Below are 15,005 nucleotides of genomic sequence, written 5' to 3' on the forward strand. Positions count from 1 at the left end.
TTCAGCCTGCAAAGAATAGCACTGAATTAAAGATGCAAGTTTAAAAGTTGTCCTTCAAGGACTGTATAAAATAATCACTGTTCAGCATTCTTAGATGCCATTTTTGCTGCTTTATTATGCTTCTTGCTGTCTTTGTAGTGCTTTCAAATTCTCTTTAATCAATACATCCCTGGATCTTCTGTACATCCATTTACTGCATAAGGGCTAATACATTGGAGTTTTTGATGGTGATTAAATTCAACATCCATTCTGGTGATGTTAATGTGTGCCTGCTGCAGAAACAGACAAAATTATTGGAATTCTACCTCACATGTTCACCAGAAGATTCACTACCCTGGGTAAAAGTGTTGTGCGATGAGAATAAAAATAGTAAGGCAATAGGCTTCTGCAATGGACAGCAAGACGTTGAGATAAAAAGGAGATGAACAGAGGAATTAAACCTAATAGGCAAGCTGCAGGTTCCTGGTTGCTGAGTAATTAATTTATAATTAATAATTAAAACAGGCTGTAGGACTTATACTATGGGATCACCCTCGTAAATAGTCAGTAATTTATTTCCTATTACTTATTTTTCTTGTATGAGTAGGTCAGTGACCTTTTCTGACAGTATATGGGCAAACTGCAACACTACACAGCCTGTTCTTTAAATTAAAAGAAATGTCTGTTCTAGCAATTTCCTCCGGCAGGAAAGCAAGCGTATCTTCTTGTTCTGTTCTTCTTATTGAAAGGGCACTATCAACCTTAGAATCCCCATTTAAATTGTTAGCCTGGTTTCCTAAGGAAATGAAGCTTACACAATAACACCTACTTTCTCTCTGTCTGTCAGGTCCTCCTAAATGACTTCTATAAGTGTTAAAAAAATAATAATACAGAAACCTGCTTGGCTAAGTGCAGCTGAACTTGAAAGCGGATGGAAAAGTGTCAGCTAGACCTATGATCTTAAACTTCACCATAAGCAGAATCTAGGTAGGAGAGAGATGTGATTAGTACTTGCACTGAGGGAAAGCTGCAAAATTGGCTGCTCTGAAGTCATTTTGCATTTGTGGGCTGGCCATCCAGCCTGCAAACACCAGCAGGCCCATCAGCATGCATGTGGGCTTCCTCTGTGCACCCTTCCAGCACAGTAGATGAAACTGGTGTAATTCAGATATGGAGCTGGATAGAATGACAAAAGTGAGAAATCTTCAGAAAACCTCTCTTGATTTAGTTTTCCTAGTAAATTCCTACTGCTCATGGAATTATTTGTTGCTTTAGGGTATAAAATCAAGTTCAGGTGGGCATAAACACCTTAATGTGCACCTTCTCTATTCAATGTGGAGATATGTTCTCTTCACTGATCAATTGAAAACTGAAGTGCAAATATATAGTAGGATCAAATGTCATAGTGCATAAATTTCAGATGTAGTTTTTATTACCAAGAATATCCAAAAGCTACAGTTATATCAGAACTTAGGGATATGTTACAAGTTCTCTGAGTTGGTGTGGTTGAAGATTGGCTTTTCTAATCTAATGAAGGTTATTGCTGTGTTAATTTCTATAAGTGTTGATAAATTCATACTTTTTTTGACTGTGGGAAGAGGATGAATCGTTTTGGTCTTCTGTCCTGACAAGACTTTCCTGAAATAATTCTTTCTTAGAACAGTTTTTTTTTGTTTGTTTGTTTGTATCTTTGTTTTTAACAGGAAAGAAATATACATTATTGATTTAACCATCACAATGTTATACCTCCACCTTTGATAAGATGTGATGAAAAATTGTTTGTGTTCTTTAACAACAACATAATAACACACAAACAAAAACACACAAGAAAAACATATTCTAATTTTGTGTTTATGAAGTTTTTGTTTCTGGTCAGTAGATCTTGTGGTGCTTTGGTTTATTACGATTTGTAGACCCTTGAATTATTTATTTACTTATTTATTTATTTTGTGTTTGTGTGTGTATGTAGGTAATTCTGGGTGGCTAGAACCATCTCTTATCCTTGCACTTGATGCATTCATTAGAAAAAACTCTCATAGTCATTCCCTTTCTCCTAACACTTAAAATCCTCTTTTCAATTTCTGATCATAACTACTAAAGTGAGAATACGGAAGTGATCTCAATGATCACTATCAGAACTATTCTGATAATGATCATTGAAGAGTCAAACAGCAATAATATCTCTTCTATACCTACTAAGGGTTCACTGGTTTCTATGTCATGTTAACTACTGTCCACCTAATTGCACTTGAAAGTTGTGCTGTTGATTATCTGTTATGATTCCCCATCTGTGCTCTCTCTGTTCAGTGCTGGTACTCCATGCGAATATCTCTTAGAAATCCTACTCTTAGATATCTGCCTCTCTGTAGATTTTTTGCTTGTGCCCACAGTACATGTTGGTTGAAACCGTTCCGTATCAGTGCCCTTTTTTACCTGGTAGATATCATTCTTTTCCATTCAGTGTTATCTGTAGTATCAATTTTTCTTTGTTTCTTTCCCTAGGTTATTGATAAACTTATATAAAGAGTCCAGAGTAAGGAATAAATCCCTGAAGGGCTTCATGAAAGGGTGATTGATTATTTCTCATTTACAATTACATTTACAAGACCAGTTATCCAGTGTTCAATCCACCTGATGTTGCCATGATAACTTTGTGGTGTTCCAGTTCCTAACTGCACTGTCTTGATGTACCAAATCAACTGCTTTGCGCAAGTATTGATGCATTGCAACAATGCTACTACCTTCATCAGCCAACCTTGCAATGTCATCAGTGATGTGAAGTTAAACTAATGACATTTATTATCTAGAACGATACTCCTTAACTATGCTTCTCCCCATTATTGCTTGTCCTGTATTAAATTCTGTGGTACTACTCACATGGTGCTCAAAACATTGAAAATTTGGACAGTGAAATAATGGGAATCCAAGTAAAAGATTAACTTATTATCAAATGTGAATTAATACGTAGTGTTTTTCTTTTTCTTTTATTTTTTACATTTAATCTAGTATCTAGCTGCTAGTATTATTCCCTTTGGACAGTCCCTGGTATATATATGCTACCTGTGGTAAACAAGAAGTAGAACATCATCTTTTGATGTGTCCCCAATCCACTCAACCCAGTTGAGTCTCAACCTTTAGCAGTGAAGAGCTAGCGGACAGCAGCATGTAACAAGTGTATAATGTGCTTGTATTAAGGTAGCTAGTTAAATCCTTACTTCTGAAGCTGTGGGTTTCAGAACAGAAAAACTTTCTACTCTGTTTCTACATTCATAGCTATGTCTCTCTTGTGAAAGCACCTGCAAGAGGGAAAAGCAATTTAGTCTAATGCTACTAGCCAGCCACTATTTCTTATTTAATAAAGTTCTTTAAAGGAGGGTTTTCGATATGGCTCAGAGACCACAGATAGTTGGAAGAGGTTTCTTTTGTGTTTTGCTGGCTAAAGAATGAACAAATAATTGATGGTGAATTTCATGGTGCAAATCACTGAATTTATTTCAATAATATAATTGTGCTGGGGAAAGAAAAATCATGAATTTCAGTGTGATAGTTATTCTGGAGATTTAGGAACTAAGGCAGGAATGATTCTTTTGCTCTGAGGCAGAGTTTCATGAACAAAGTGATACTTAACTGCCTCTCTTGCCCTTCATAACCTTTCAGTACTCCTTCCCCCATGCATGATTTAAATTGTCCCAATTAAATTCAAACATCATAAATTTTAAGCCAATTTTAGCAAAAAAAGTCCCTGAAATAGCTGGGACTCGCTGCAGCAGAAGATATAGACACACACAATGATATTTAGCTAAAGGGCATTAAAGGACACGGTCTTTTTTTTTTTTTTTAAAAAAAAAAGTATTTCCCTAAGCAATGAGCCTTTGAGAAGCACTGAATGAGCAAAGGCAAGATTCAAAATGAAATACAACAGAGTACTTCCAAATAGCAAAAGATTGCAGATGTTAATAGGCAACATTTAAAAGAATGTGACTTATTAATGTTATTATAATGCATATTTTCTTGCTGTGACAGTTTTCATTGTCATCTTTCCAGTGTATTTATCTATGGTTTCAAGTATCATTAAGATTTTCATGGTAAATTAGCATCTGATTATATTTCTTCTGTTCAGTGGAATAGGAGTTTAGCTGCTAGCACACACAGCATACATGCTGAAAGAGTTTTGGTTGTATACTTGCTTTTTGTACATGCAATATGAGTAGTCAAAGTCAAGTTAGCTATGAAGATCTGCAGGGTGCTTTAGTTTTCAATAATAAGGAGCAACGGTTATTCTTCTCTTAATACTGATGCCCTTGTAGTGCTTTGTCAAGTGTGGTTAGAACAATTTTTTTCATAGTGTACTAACAGACCCTGAAGTGCCACTGACATAAATAGCAATTCATCTCCTAGTAAAGCAGAATTTAAGAATCCTCTGTATTTTTTTCAAGAGGATAGCTAAAATTTTTTGGTACATGTTAGAAAAAGCAGGTTACTGTTGGTATTTCCCTGTTCTGATCTTCCTAGAAGATTTAAGATGCATCTTCTTTCTCAGCTGCATTAGATCTGGTAATGCTTTCCCTGAAAGCAATCCTGGGAATTAGCTACACCTTCAAGACAGCACAACAAGGCTAGAATCCACTCCCATGGATGCCACTGGAGATTACACCATACAAGGGGGTTGCTACAATTATTTTCTACATTCCCATAGAATGTCCATACATCCTGAGTAGTAAGTAACATGTTGATAAGAAGAAAAATATTTTCCTGTAGTTTGCTCATTGAAGTTCATTTTTAACTCTGGAACACTTGAAGATTTAAGTTGTATTTTACTTCTGAAAGAGACAGAAGTGCTCTTTATTCCAAAAGGTTTCAACAGCAACAGGGTTGAGCAATTTGTTATGTTGGCTGAACCTTTCCCAGAATAATGTCTCTGCTGGGATATACACATTCTGTCCTGTCACTTATTCCATGACAGCTAAAAATCTTCCCAGAGGAATTTGTTCCATTGAACAAAGTACAGAGGCCGAAAAGGGACCAAACGAATCTTTAGAAAATTGATTGAATTAAATGAGCTATGTTTTCAAATGTCATTCCTTCTACTTGTAGAGGTAGTCCTATTTTGTGTGTTCAGTATTTGAAAATCCCATCTTCTCCTTCCTGCACTGCACATAAATATGCATACATAAATGCTCTTTGTAAAATATGCAGGTGTCCAACACACTGAAACTGATCTAAGTATGCAGATAGTTGTATATCAAGTTAATATGCAATTGGAGATTGTATTTATGAGACTGTAGATTGGTTTTGATGAAGTGCCCTTACACACCTGCAAAAGTGAATTCTTCACGTAAATTTCATAGAATGGTTTGGGTTGGAAGGGACCTTAAAGATGACCTCGTTCCAGCCCCCCTGCCATGGGCAGGGACACCTCCCACCAGACCAGGTTGCCCAAAGCCCCATCCAGCCTGGCCTTGAACACCTCCAGGGATGGGGCATCCACAGCTTCTCTGGGCAGCCTGTTCCAGTGCCTCACCGCCTTCTGCGTGAAGAATTTCTTCCAAATATCTAATCTAAATCTACCATGTTCTAGTTTAAAACAATGACCCCTTGTCCAATCCCTATGCTCCCTGACAGAGTCCCTCCCCAGCTTTCCCATAGGCTCCCTTTAGGCACTGGAAGGCCACTGTAAGGTCTGCCTGGAGCCTTCTGCAGGCTGAACAACCCCAACTCCCTCAGCCTGTCTCCATAGGAGAGGGGCTCCAGCCCTTTGATCATCCTTGTGGCCTTCCTCTGAACTTGTTCTAACAGATCCATGTCCTTCTTGTGCTGGGAACCGCAGAGCTGAATGCAGTGCTCCAGGTGGGGTCTCATGAGAGCAGAGCAGAGGGGGAGAATCACCTCCCTGCTGGCCATGCTTCTTTTGATGCAGCCCAGGATGTGGTTGGCTTTCTGGGCTGCAAGCGCACATTGCTGGCTCATGTTGAGCTTCTCATCAACCAACACCCCCACATCCTTCTCACAGCTGGTTTCAATCCAAATTTTGTCATGCTTAGCTCAAATTAGGGAGAAGAGTCACAAAAATGACTTTTTTTAGAAAAAAAAATATGGTATTTTATATTTTTGTAAGGCTTTCATAAGATAGGGTAAGTTGAGCAGAACTGTTATTATATTTTACACTGACTGTAGGGACACAGTTGTTGGCCTTTTAGTCTTCAAATTAGATTTATAGACTTCATTGGAACTGGTCAGTTTTCCCTGAGTAGGGGCTTTAAGTAAAAAGTCAGTCCTTTAATACAGGGAAAATTAGGGTGGCCTATTTAAAATTCAGTGCAGCAGTCAGATAGAAGGAATGAATTACTTTCAACAAGGTCAGGAGACTCATACATGTCCTGCTCTTCCATCTTGACAGAGAAGATATATTGCTGTTAAAAGTAGCAGCATCTACACTTCCTGCCATTTAGTTGCGTCCTTAAGATAATAGATTTGATTGAAACGTTCTTGTTATTTCATGTTGTGTGGGTCTGTTATCACACATTTTCTCAGGATGATTGGACTGGCAGTCCACCTTGGGAGCACTGAACCTCCGCTCAGCTGTTTGTATTCAGGGTACTCTCATATAGGTGAAGCCAGCATCAGAAGACAGCAAATAGAAGACTGGATAAATTCACTGTTTTGAGTTCTTTGTTTTCCTGTTTGTGTAAAGTTATGAAGTTTTTATGAAACTTGTCCTTTATATATTAGCGTATGTTGACACAAGCTCTCTCAGAGCAACAGCATAAATACTATCTTGTAAAGGAAAGATTGGCCTAAAGAAGTTTTCAGGTGAAAAAGTCAGATATGGAAGAAATGCTGCCTATAAAAATTTTCTGTTGCAGGTTACTTGAGGACAGTATTGTCCACAGATAAAATAAGATGAGAGAAACAACTCTATCTGGAATAGTAGTCATAAATGGGTTTCAGTGTTTCTCCAATATTTTTTGGGCCACTAGATTATTTTTTATATATATATATTAATACGTAATGGATGTTTTAAAGCTTGGCAGCATCTAAGAGCTTTCTGAAAGCAGGTCGTGTTGATGGCTTCATTCATTATTGTAATGTGGAGAATTTTGTACCATGGAATGGGAATCATTTGACCAAAAGGAAGATGTAGCATTAGTATTTATGTCCAATTCTAGCCTTCAGATTCATCCTAAGGAATGACTGAAATTATCTTAAAAATATCAAATGGTGATCTCATTGGAGAATCAGTGCTGATGAATCACTGGTGTTATCAATACGCGTGTTAAAGATGTTTAAGATGAATCCAGTAAACTTTTATTACTCTGTCAGACAGTATCTCTTTCACATCTTTTGCAAATCCATTAATTTCTGAAAGGTTATACGTTAGCTGGATACCAAAGATTTGTCTCTGTGCCTATAGATGTTATTGATGCACTCAAAAGATTATTCTATGACAAGTTAGTTTTCCTTGTATTTGAGCTTATTGGAAAGTAGCTTGGCTCTGTCAGATGCAGGAATTACATTTTACACATGTACATTTAAGGCTACTCCTGCCACTATTTCCCACTGGGAAGTATGACTTCTGTCGTGAATAGGTAGGAAAATATCAACTAACCCAAAGCACTGTCTCTTCTAGGAAGGAAAGAGACTTCAGCAATACACTCCACTTACTCCTTCATTCAGATTGAGTAGGTAAGGCTTCAGCCCTAGCAACAACAAAAAGTTTGAAAAGAACACAGAAGGATGTTGGGGATGCTCCCAGTAGCTTGGGTGTACCAGGGTAGCAGGCATCATACAGAGAAGTAGACAGGCTGCTATTACTGGTCCATTTCCCACTATCTGATCCCATCCTGTCCTCCTACCCCCATCTCAGTCATTGTCCAGTCCTACCTCACTAGCTGTGTGGGTGGAATACAGCCTCCCTGTGAGCCTTTCTGGGATCCTTGAATTTCTCCATTCCTTCCCTGTAAGCAGTTCGAAGGGCTACTTGGCTCCTTGGGAAGCTTTTCCCTTGTTGGCTTTTTGCTCCCATGCCAGTGCTGTATGAAGAGGAACCTCAGGCTATAACTTTTAAGACACTTTGATTGCTCTCTTCTTATCTGACCAACTAGCACAGATCAGCTTGTGTCTCTACTATTAAATGCTCTCTTAGTCTCTCCTGGATAGGATGGCTGCAGTCTCCCCATTGGTAATGTTCTTTGGTCTGTGCTGATTCCTGCTCCATGACCAGCAATTGCTTGGAAAAGCACTTCTTGGCCAGGGCCAAAATCATGCCCCAAATCATTCTCCCATAATGGATCATTGAATTATGGATCACAGAATAATTCTTGGCACTGTTCAATTTACCATGAAGGATGTAAGTTTGGACATAGCACTGTGCCACTTCCAGTTCCTGGCCAGCTCTACACTGCCAAATAGAGGAGCAGCAAGGTGTGTGGTTTTTGCCTAAGAACTGTGCAACAAGCACTTTGTGCTTTCCACCAGTCTCCTTTCCTGTCTTCTTAGGTTGCCTAAATGACTGTTCAAAGGGGAGTCTGGCTGGCTCATCATTCAAATATGACTCATAACTCAAGTCAGGCAGATTCAACTGAGGTGGACATAAATTACAGAGACTTGAAAAACCCTGTCAGCTGGTGGGGAATTGGAGAGGGCAGAATATGCTAATTTAACCAAAAATCCAGAGACTCTAAAGCTGTAATAGTCAGTAATACTTTTGTATCGTTACTGTAAACAGTTTCTCTAGGAAGGAGTGTCGTCCTTGATCAAAACTTCACAACAAATTACAGTGGAGATGTGGAGATGGAGTGTTTTGATCAGAAATGCTCACAGCAATGGAAACTGACATTGAACATATTGTTCCTTCCTTTCAGTCACCGTTTAGAGATAAAAAGTTTCCAAATTTTGGTGATTTATAATACCTACTGTTCAAACAACTTGAAACAATGGAATCTTGTAGAAATGCATTTTTTTTAAGTTGCGCATCTTTCTGCAGTGATCTACCCTGTGGTTTGTGGCTTGGTACTTGCCTGCTCTTATTATTGCTGTAAAGATAGTGAGCTCTACCTTTAGGGGAGAAAAGCTAGATGAAGTACTTACACAAAAGTTTTGTTGTCATCACCCTCATCATCACAAATAGTATAAACGCTCATGTAACTTGCAAAGATATATGCATGTTTAGTTAAATGGTCTGGGAACGAAGCAAAGCAAACACCAGCTATGGAAATGGAAGAATTAAAATCCTCAGCCAACCACCCATTGGAAAAAGAGGAGGGAGAATATGTTAATGAGTCTACAAGGTCATACACATCTATTCTGTAGTAGTCAGTGAAGACTTTGTGCCATTTTTGTATGCAGTTTCCCTGGGACAACTTGGTGTTCTTGCTCAGACCTGTGGGAAAAGTTACTTACGAGTATTTTGACAAAAAGAGGGAGATGCATAGAAAAACTGACACATACATATTGTTTTTTTTTTTTTTATGAACTCTTCCTGTAGTACGAACACAAATCAATTTGTAATATAAGTAATGCTCAGGAAAAAAATTAAAGAAACCAAACCTGCTTATAATTGCTGGTGTGCTCACTTATCTCCACTGTGAAGCTAACTTGAAAGGGGTGCACTGCCTTTTCCCCAAGATACATGTGCACATATGAACTCCTAGCTTAAGTCATGAGGCTCCAATCTTGACCTGGCAGAGCTAAGTATAGCCAGCAACAAGTTCACACGAGCCCAGCTGGTCAGCTACTGGCATAGGAAAGAGTGTGGTAAGTATCGCTTGATTCTGAGTGGGTACATCTCATCTAATGTTCATGATCTGAATGGTAGTTGTCTAGCCTAAGTTAATCTTTGAGGTTGTGTGTATAGTCAAATATATATCAAATACTTTCAGACGGTAATTGTTTCTACATGTCTTAGACTCCTACTTAGTAAGAGATGAATTTCTCTTTAGAAGGGTCTAATGCATGCTCTTGAGTCAGAGGCTAGACAATTTGCTTAGATTAGATACCTAACTTTTATTTGGCTAAATTTGAGATGACTCTACTACTGGTGTTTTCCTGCAAGTTTTTTCCTTTCCTAGCCTTCCTGAAAGGACAGATAGTCTCTGAAGAGAGAATCTATATTGTAGATATCCCACATTAATCATGTTTATTATGGGTGGGTGGGTGAAGTAATACATTAGGGTGAAATTCCTTGTTCCTGTGGCTATATATCATTGAGAGATTTCATTCATAAAACTTGACACTTTTCAGTTCATCTACTGCTCCACATGGGAATTCTCACAAGTGTGATTAAAGCTCCATTTTTTATGCCTATTATAATCCCATCTTATATCATTAGCATCACTGTATTTCTAATATTGGGACCGTAATGCTATGCTGTATACATTCCCTGGGGTTCAAATACAGTAGATCTGCTTAGAAGTAAAGTATGAGGGGGATAGAAATAAACCAGATCAGAGAACAGTGCAAAATCTTGGCTTCAAAGAAAGTTCAAAGAACATAAAAGTGCTCAGGGAATAGCAGGAATGATTAAACCATTAGTGCCACTGACAAAAACGAACCATCTCCTATGTTGGGGCTATGAATCAGCCTTAGCCTCTAGTGAGCCTTAAATGAATAATGACAACCCAAACTTTCAACATCATTAAAATATCATGGAAGTAGAAGAGTTAACTTAGTTGTCGTTATGTATGCAAAACCTAAGCAACGTGTTACTAAGGCTAAAAAGACCAAGCGGAAAAAAGTTGAGAAATGCAAAATTGAAATTCCAATAGTGACAATAATCCAGACACTAATCCTGTTGATTATGCTTACTATCTCTCTTATTTGAATTTATTTTCCTCTTGTTCTTGAGAATTGTTTAATGTACCTATTGTCTGCCATAAATCACGCAGGCTGATCAAAAGGAGAACTGTAATAGCATTGTTAGCCATGGTCCGCTGTTAGCAATATTCCCTTTCCAGGCTTCTGTCTGTAAGAAGTGGAATTTTACCTCACAGAATTTTACATTTTTACAAATTCAACGTAGACTGGCAATTGATAAAGACAGAAAGAAAGATAAATGCAATATTTCAATGTTATTTGGCGGTTTAGGAAATATAGCTAGGACTTCAGAAATTCTATAAAAACCCTCGCTGTTTAGGGTATGGGCAAGGCTTGCATGAAATGAAACTCTGCCTGATGTCCAGGTATGTGTGACTGCTGTGTTTCCAGAGTGAGCTTTTCCTTTTTCTGAAACAGAAACTGCAGAACAGGGTCAGAAGATGAACACTGGGTGGGTTGCTCTCTGTCCTCTGCAATTCCTACGGTACAAGTAGCCTTATAACCTCCAGTATACCACACAAGCCAGAGATGTTGGCAGGATAAGTTGAATCTCATACAGAGGTCATCCATAACCCCTGTGTTATGAGGTACTTTCTTCTTTAGTTGAAGAGGATCAGAGAGAAAAAGCTCTTGAGATACTTTAGTACTGCTTCCCCCCCAACATTTGCAACAAGCTATTACATATGATGTACAGGATAGATATTGCAAAGAAGCTCTGCCAGCAAAGAGTTAACCATTACTGCATCATTTCATGTGCATCGGGCACAGAAATATTGGTAGCAAAAGTTTTGGCATAGACACGTTACCGCTGTATTTGTAGAGGATAACTCCTGTATGGGGTATTGTGATATAGTTATATTTAGCATTTATAAGTATGTTTACTAGGAAACAAACCAGTTGAAATAAAAGAGAAGAGGATAAAACTTCAGGCAAGTGGGGAAAGAACTTTTTTTTTTTCCTTTTTTTTTTTTTTTCCTTCTGGTATTGTTGATTCTTTTCCTGCTTACTGGCAGTTGTTTCCACTTGTAAATATCTGGTAGAAGCAAGCTCTTGAAATTGGGTGTTTTTCTTTTTTCTTTTTTTGCTTCCACTTAATGAAGAAAGGTATCCTTTGAACTTTGCAGAATACACCAGATCTGACCCCCTTATTTCTCAATACAGTGGTGGATATAGACAAGTTGCCCCTTTGTAGCCCAGTCAATGTTGCAACAGAAAAGGCCAAAAAGAAGGCACGGATAAGCTCCCTCTGCAGCAATCCTGAGCCCTGAAAGTCAGTGAAAGAGCACAAAGAGAGAGAGAGACACACACACACATATTTGCTCCAGCAGTCCCTGGTGTACTGTACATTTAGAAGTGCTACCTGGTAGCCTGGAGCTTTGATGTGCCAGACAGCAAAATAGCCATGCCCAGCTTGCAAACCTCCAGACAGATAGGAAAATAATTCTTGCAGACAGCAGTGACAGGATATCTGCCACTGGAAACTAAAGTTGAGATGGTTTCAAATGGCAAATTTCTTTTTACATGACTAAATTCTTATTGCTATCTTTTGTCATTCAGAGAGTGTTGGGCAAAAATACTTACACAATTGGCCCATCAAAAAGATGAAAATATTTTCCTTTGTTTATTATTATGTAAAGCAAATTAATGAGTTAATGGAATCAAACCTATTTAAACACTGTCTCATGCATGGTAGATATTATTGCTCTCTTGACACAGTAATATTTTTTACTAAAATTACCTAAGAAGTGGGATAATTGTTATCCTGCTGGTAGGAACACTGTCTGGGTGTTCTGAATTTTGCTTTTATATTATGAGGTCTAAAGACTTTTAAACTCTAACCCCAATGCTTCTGTGTTTCTGTCACAGGAATAGAAACAGCACCTCCTTTCCTGGCGGCGAGGACTTGGCTGCCGAGGCCACCTCTTGCTGCAACATTTTTCTCCTGAGGCTCACCTTGCACTTCCATGTAGTTCCTAGCCCTAAGAGTCACTAATGAGAGTGAACAATGCGCAGACCAGCTCTGTCATCTGAGCAAATGCCCTAATGCTTCCACAGACATTTAATTAAGCAGGTGAGTTACCCACCTAACTCAAGGACTGAGTTAAAGAAGGGTATAATTGTTTCAAGCAATGCAGCCTAAGCCAAAAGCACTGGGGAAGGGATGAACTGCTCCATTCATCAGCAGAGGAGGGGTTGGTTTTAAAAATTAATAATGTTAATTTCTATGCCAAATAATTCCAGCATTGATGGTTTAAGAACAGATGTAATTTGCATAATTCCACAGATCTAAACTGCTTCCTGTACCCATAAAAGCTGCAGTTCTCCTTAGTCACATACTCAAAATTACCTTTCTACCCCTGTCTGACAAATTCTGTAATATGATGTAAAATTTCACAGTACTCCAGAAATGTTAAAGATGTAGGAGTAGTATAAAATAATTGAAATAAATATCAAATTAAACAGCACAGAGGATGCTGTAGTGATTGTATGATTCATTTTTATTTAAATCAATAACAGTCTTTACCTAAAAATTTATCTGAAGGGGCCTTTGAATTTTCACCATCAAAAAAACCAAAGGGAGAATTTAGATCACTAAACAACCCAGAGCCTCAGCCATGTGGATTTATGAAGTAGCCTTTTTTTTTTCCCCTAAAAAGGCAATTTTGATTTTCCTTGTTGACATTTTCTGTAGTGATGTTTCTAGATGAAACAAGTATCAAAACATTTGATCTTTCAGCCTAGTAAGAGTACTGTAGGGGTAAGTACTAGAACTACCTTATTCTGAACACCCTGGGTCATAGCTGTGATGAACTAAATCCTGAAATATTCACATGAATGTCCCACATGATGTAGGAACTTTAAGAAAGACAGTGCACACTTTTTTTCCTGCACTAAAATGAGATCAACCACACTATTTTTTTTGACAGTTCCCTATGAAGGAGATCACACAACCTCCTAGGCAAGCAATTCCAGTGTTTTCTTACCCCTATTGTGTGTATTTAAATTTTTGTTTGTTTGTTTGTTTGTTTGTTTTTCCTCTGTGTTGTTAACATGGGGACTAGGTTATGCCCATCCTCTGAAGGCTGAAGCTCTTCCCTCTGGACTCTTGGTAATATAGCCCATGAGCTTCCTGGTGTGCATTGCCCACAACTGAATATAGATCTCTTGTGGCCTTATTGGTGTGAATTAACATGTAGCTCAGAATGTATTTTGGTTTACACGTTACAGTGTGGTATCTGATTTTGTACAATAGCATCATATCTTTTGCTCTTGACCCTGCCTTACATCCTAGCACTGCTCCTGGGTTGGGGGGCAGCCCATCACTGCCCTCTCTCTGTTTATATATGTTTATGTTTCATGACAGCTGCAAACGAGAAGCGAATGCTGGCCTGAAGCAGCCAGTTGGTTTGTGCAGGTGGCCAGTCACAGAGGACTGGGGAGGCAGGGTTTGCAATCTGGATGAAAGGCAGCATCCAAATGCAGCCTGAGGCCGGGCTGCCTCTTAACATGTGGTCTTCCTGTGACAAGAGTGGACTGAGGAGATGCAGTTGCTTCCCCCTTAGCTTCCCATCTACTCCTGCTTCTTGCTTCAGTCCATAGTCCTAACTAAGACCCTGTCTCAGCTATTGTCACCAGAGAAGCTCCTTGGAGTAGGCAAACCCAGCCATCCCAAGGAAAAGAAGACCAGTCCCAGTAGCTTGAAACTACAGTGAGAACCATGTTGGTGACAGGGGCACTTCTGCATGAATCAGTACTCCTTCTTTCTTCCCCAGGATTCCTGTCATGCTTTTGGTGCTGGTTTTGGTACCATCCCAGTGCCCAGATGAACCTCAGGACAGGCTGCACCTGTACTAAGAATGGTTTGGAAGAAATAATCTTGAGGAAAGGAGGTTGGTGTTTTCATCTTCCAAGGAATGAGGGAAGACAATCACAGGGATATTCATCCAGAGCTCCTGGTACATAACAGTTTGGTAAGAGAGGAATATTTATTTCTCACTAGAAATGAGAAGGGAGAGGTATTGCAAGAGTGAGTATTTTCCTGTGTATACTGAGAACTCAGTTTACCCCTTGGGAACCACTATGTTCATGTGTGCTCCCAGAGCAGAAATGAGAGAGAGATGGGAGAAAATGGCTTTTATTTGTAGTTAGCTTTTGGCCATTTGGTGCAACTTCTTTCCTGTTACAGGTCTTACTTCTTTGGGAGGATTCTTGTG

At 38.8% G+C, this 15,005-nt stretch overlaps 1 protein-coding gene across 1 annotated transcript in view; it reads left to right on the plus strand.

The window, feature by feature from the left end:
• Window positions 1-15,005, plus strand: part of LRRC3B (leucine rich repeat containing 3B) — a 212,321-nt gene that overhangs the window by 26,516 nt on the left and 170,800 nt on the right. Inside the window, exons 3-4 of the mRNA XM_050708875.1 lie at window positions 12,658-12,862; window positions 14,565-14,762. The gene's annotated coding sequence lies outside the window, so the exon portion shown is untranslated. The remainder of the gene's footprint in view (window positions 1-12,657; window positions 12,863-14,564; window positions 14,763-15,005) is intronic.

This window comes from Cygnus atratus, chromosome 2, assembly GCF_013377495.2.
Source record: "Cygnus atratus isolate AKBS03 ecotype Queensland, Australia chromosome 2, CAtr_DNAZoo_HiC_assembly, whole genome shotgun sequence".
Lineage (NCBI taxonomy): Eukaryota > Metazoa > Chordata > Aves > Anseriformes > Anatidae > Cygnus > Cygnus atratus.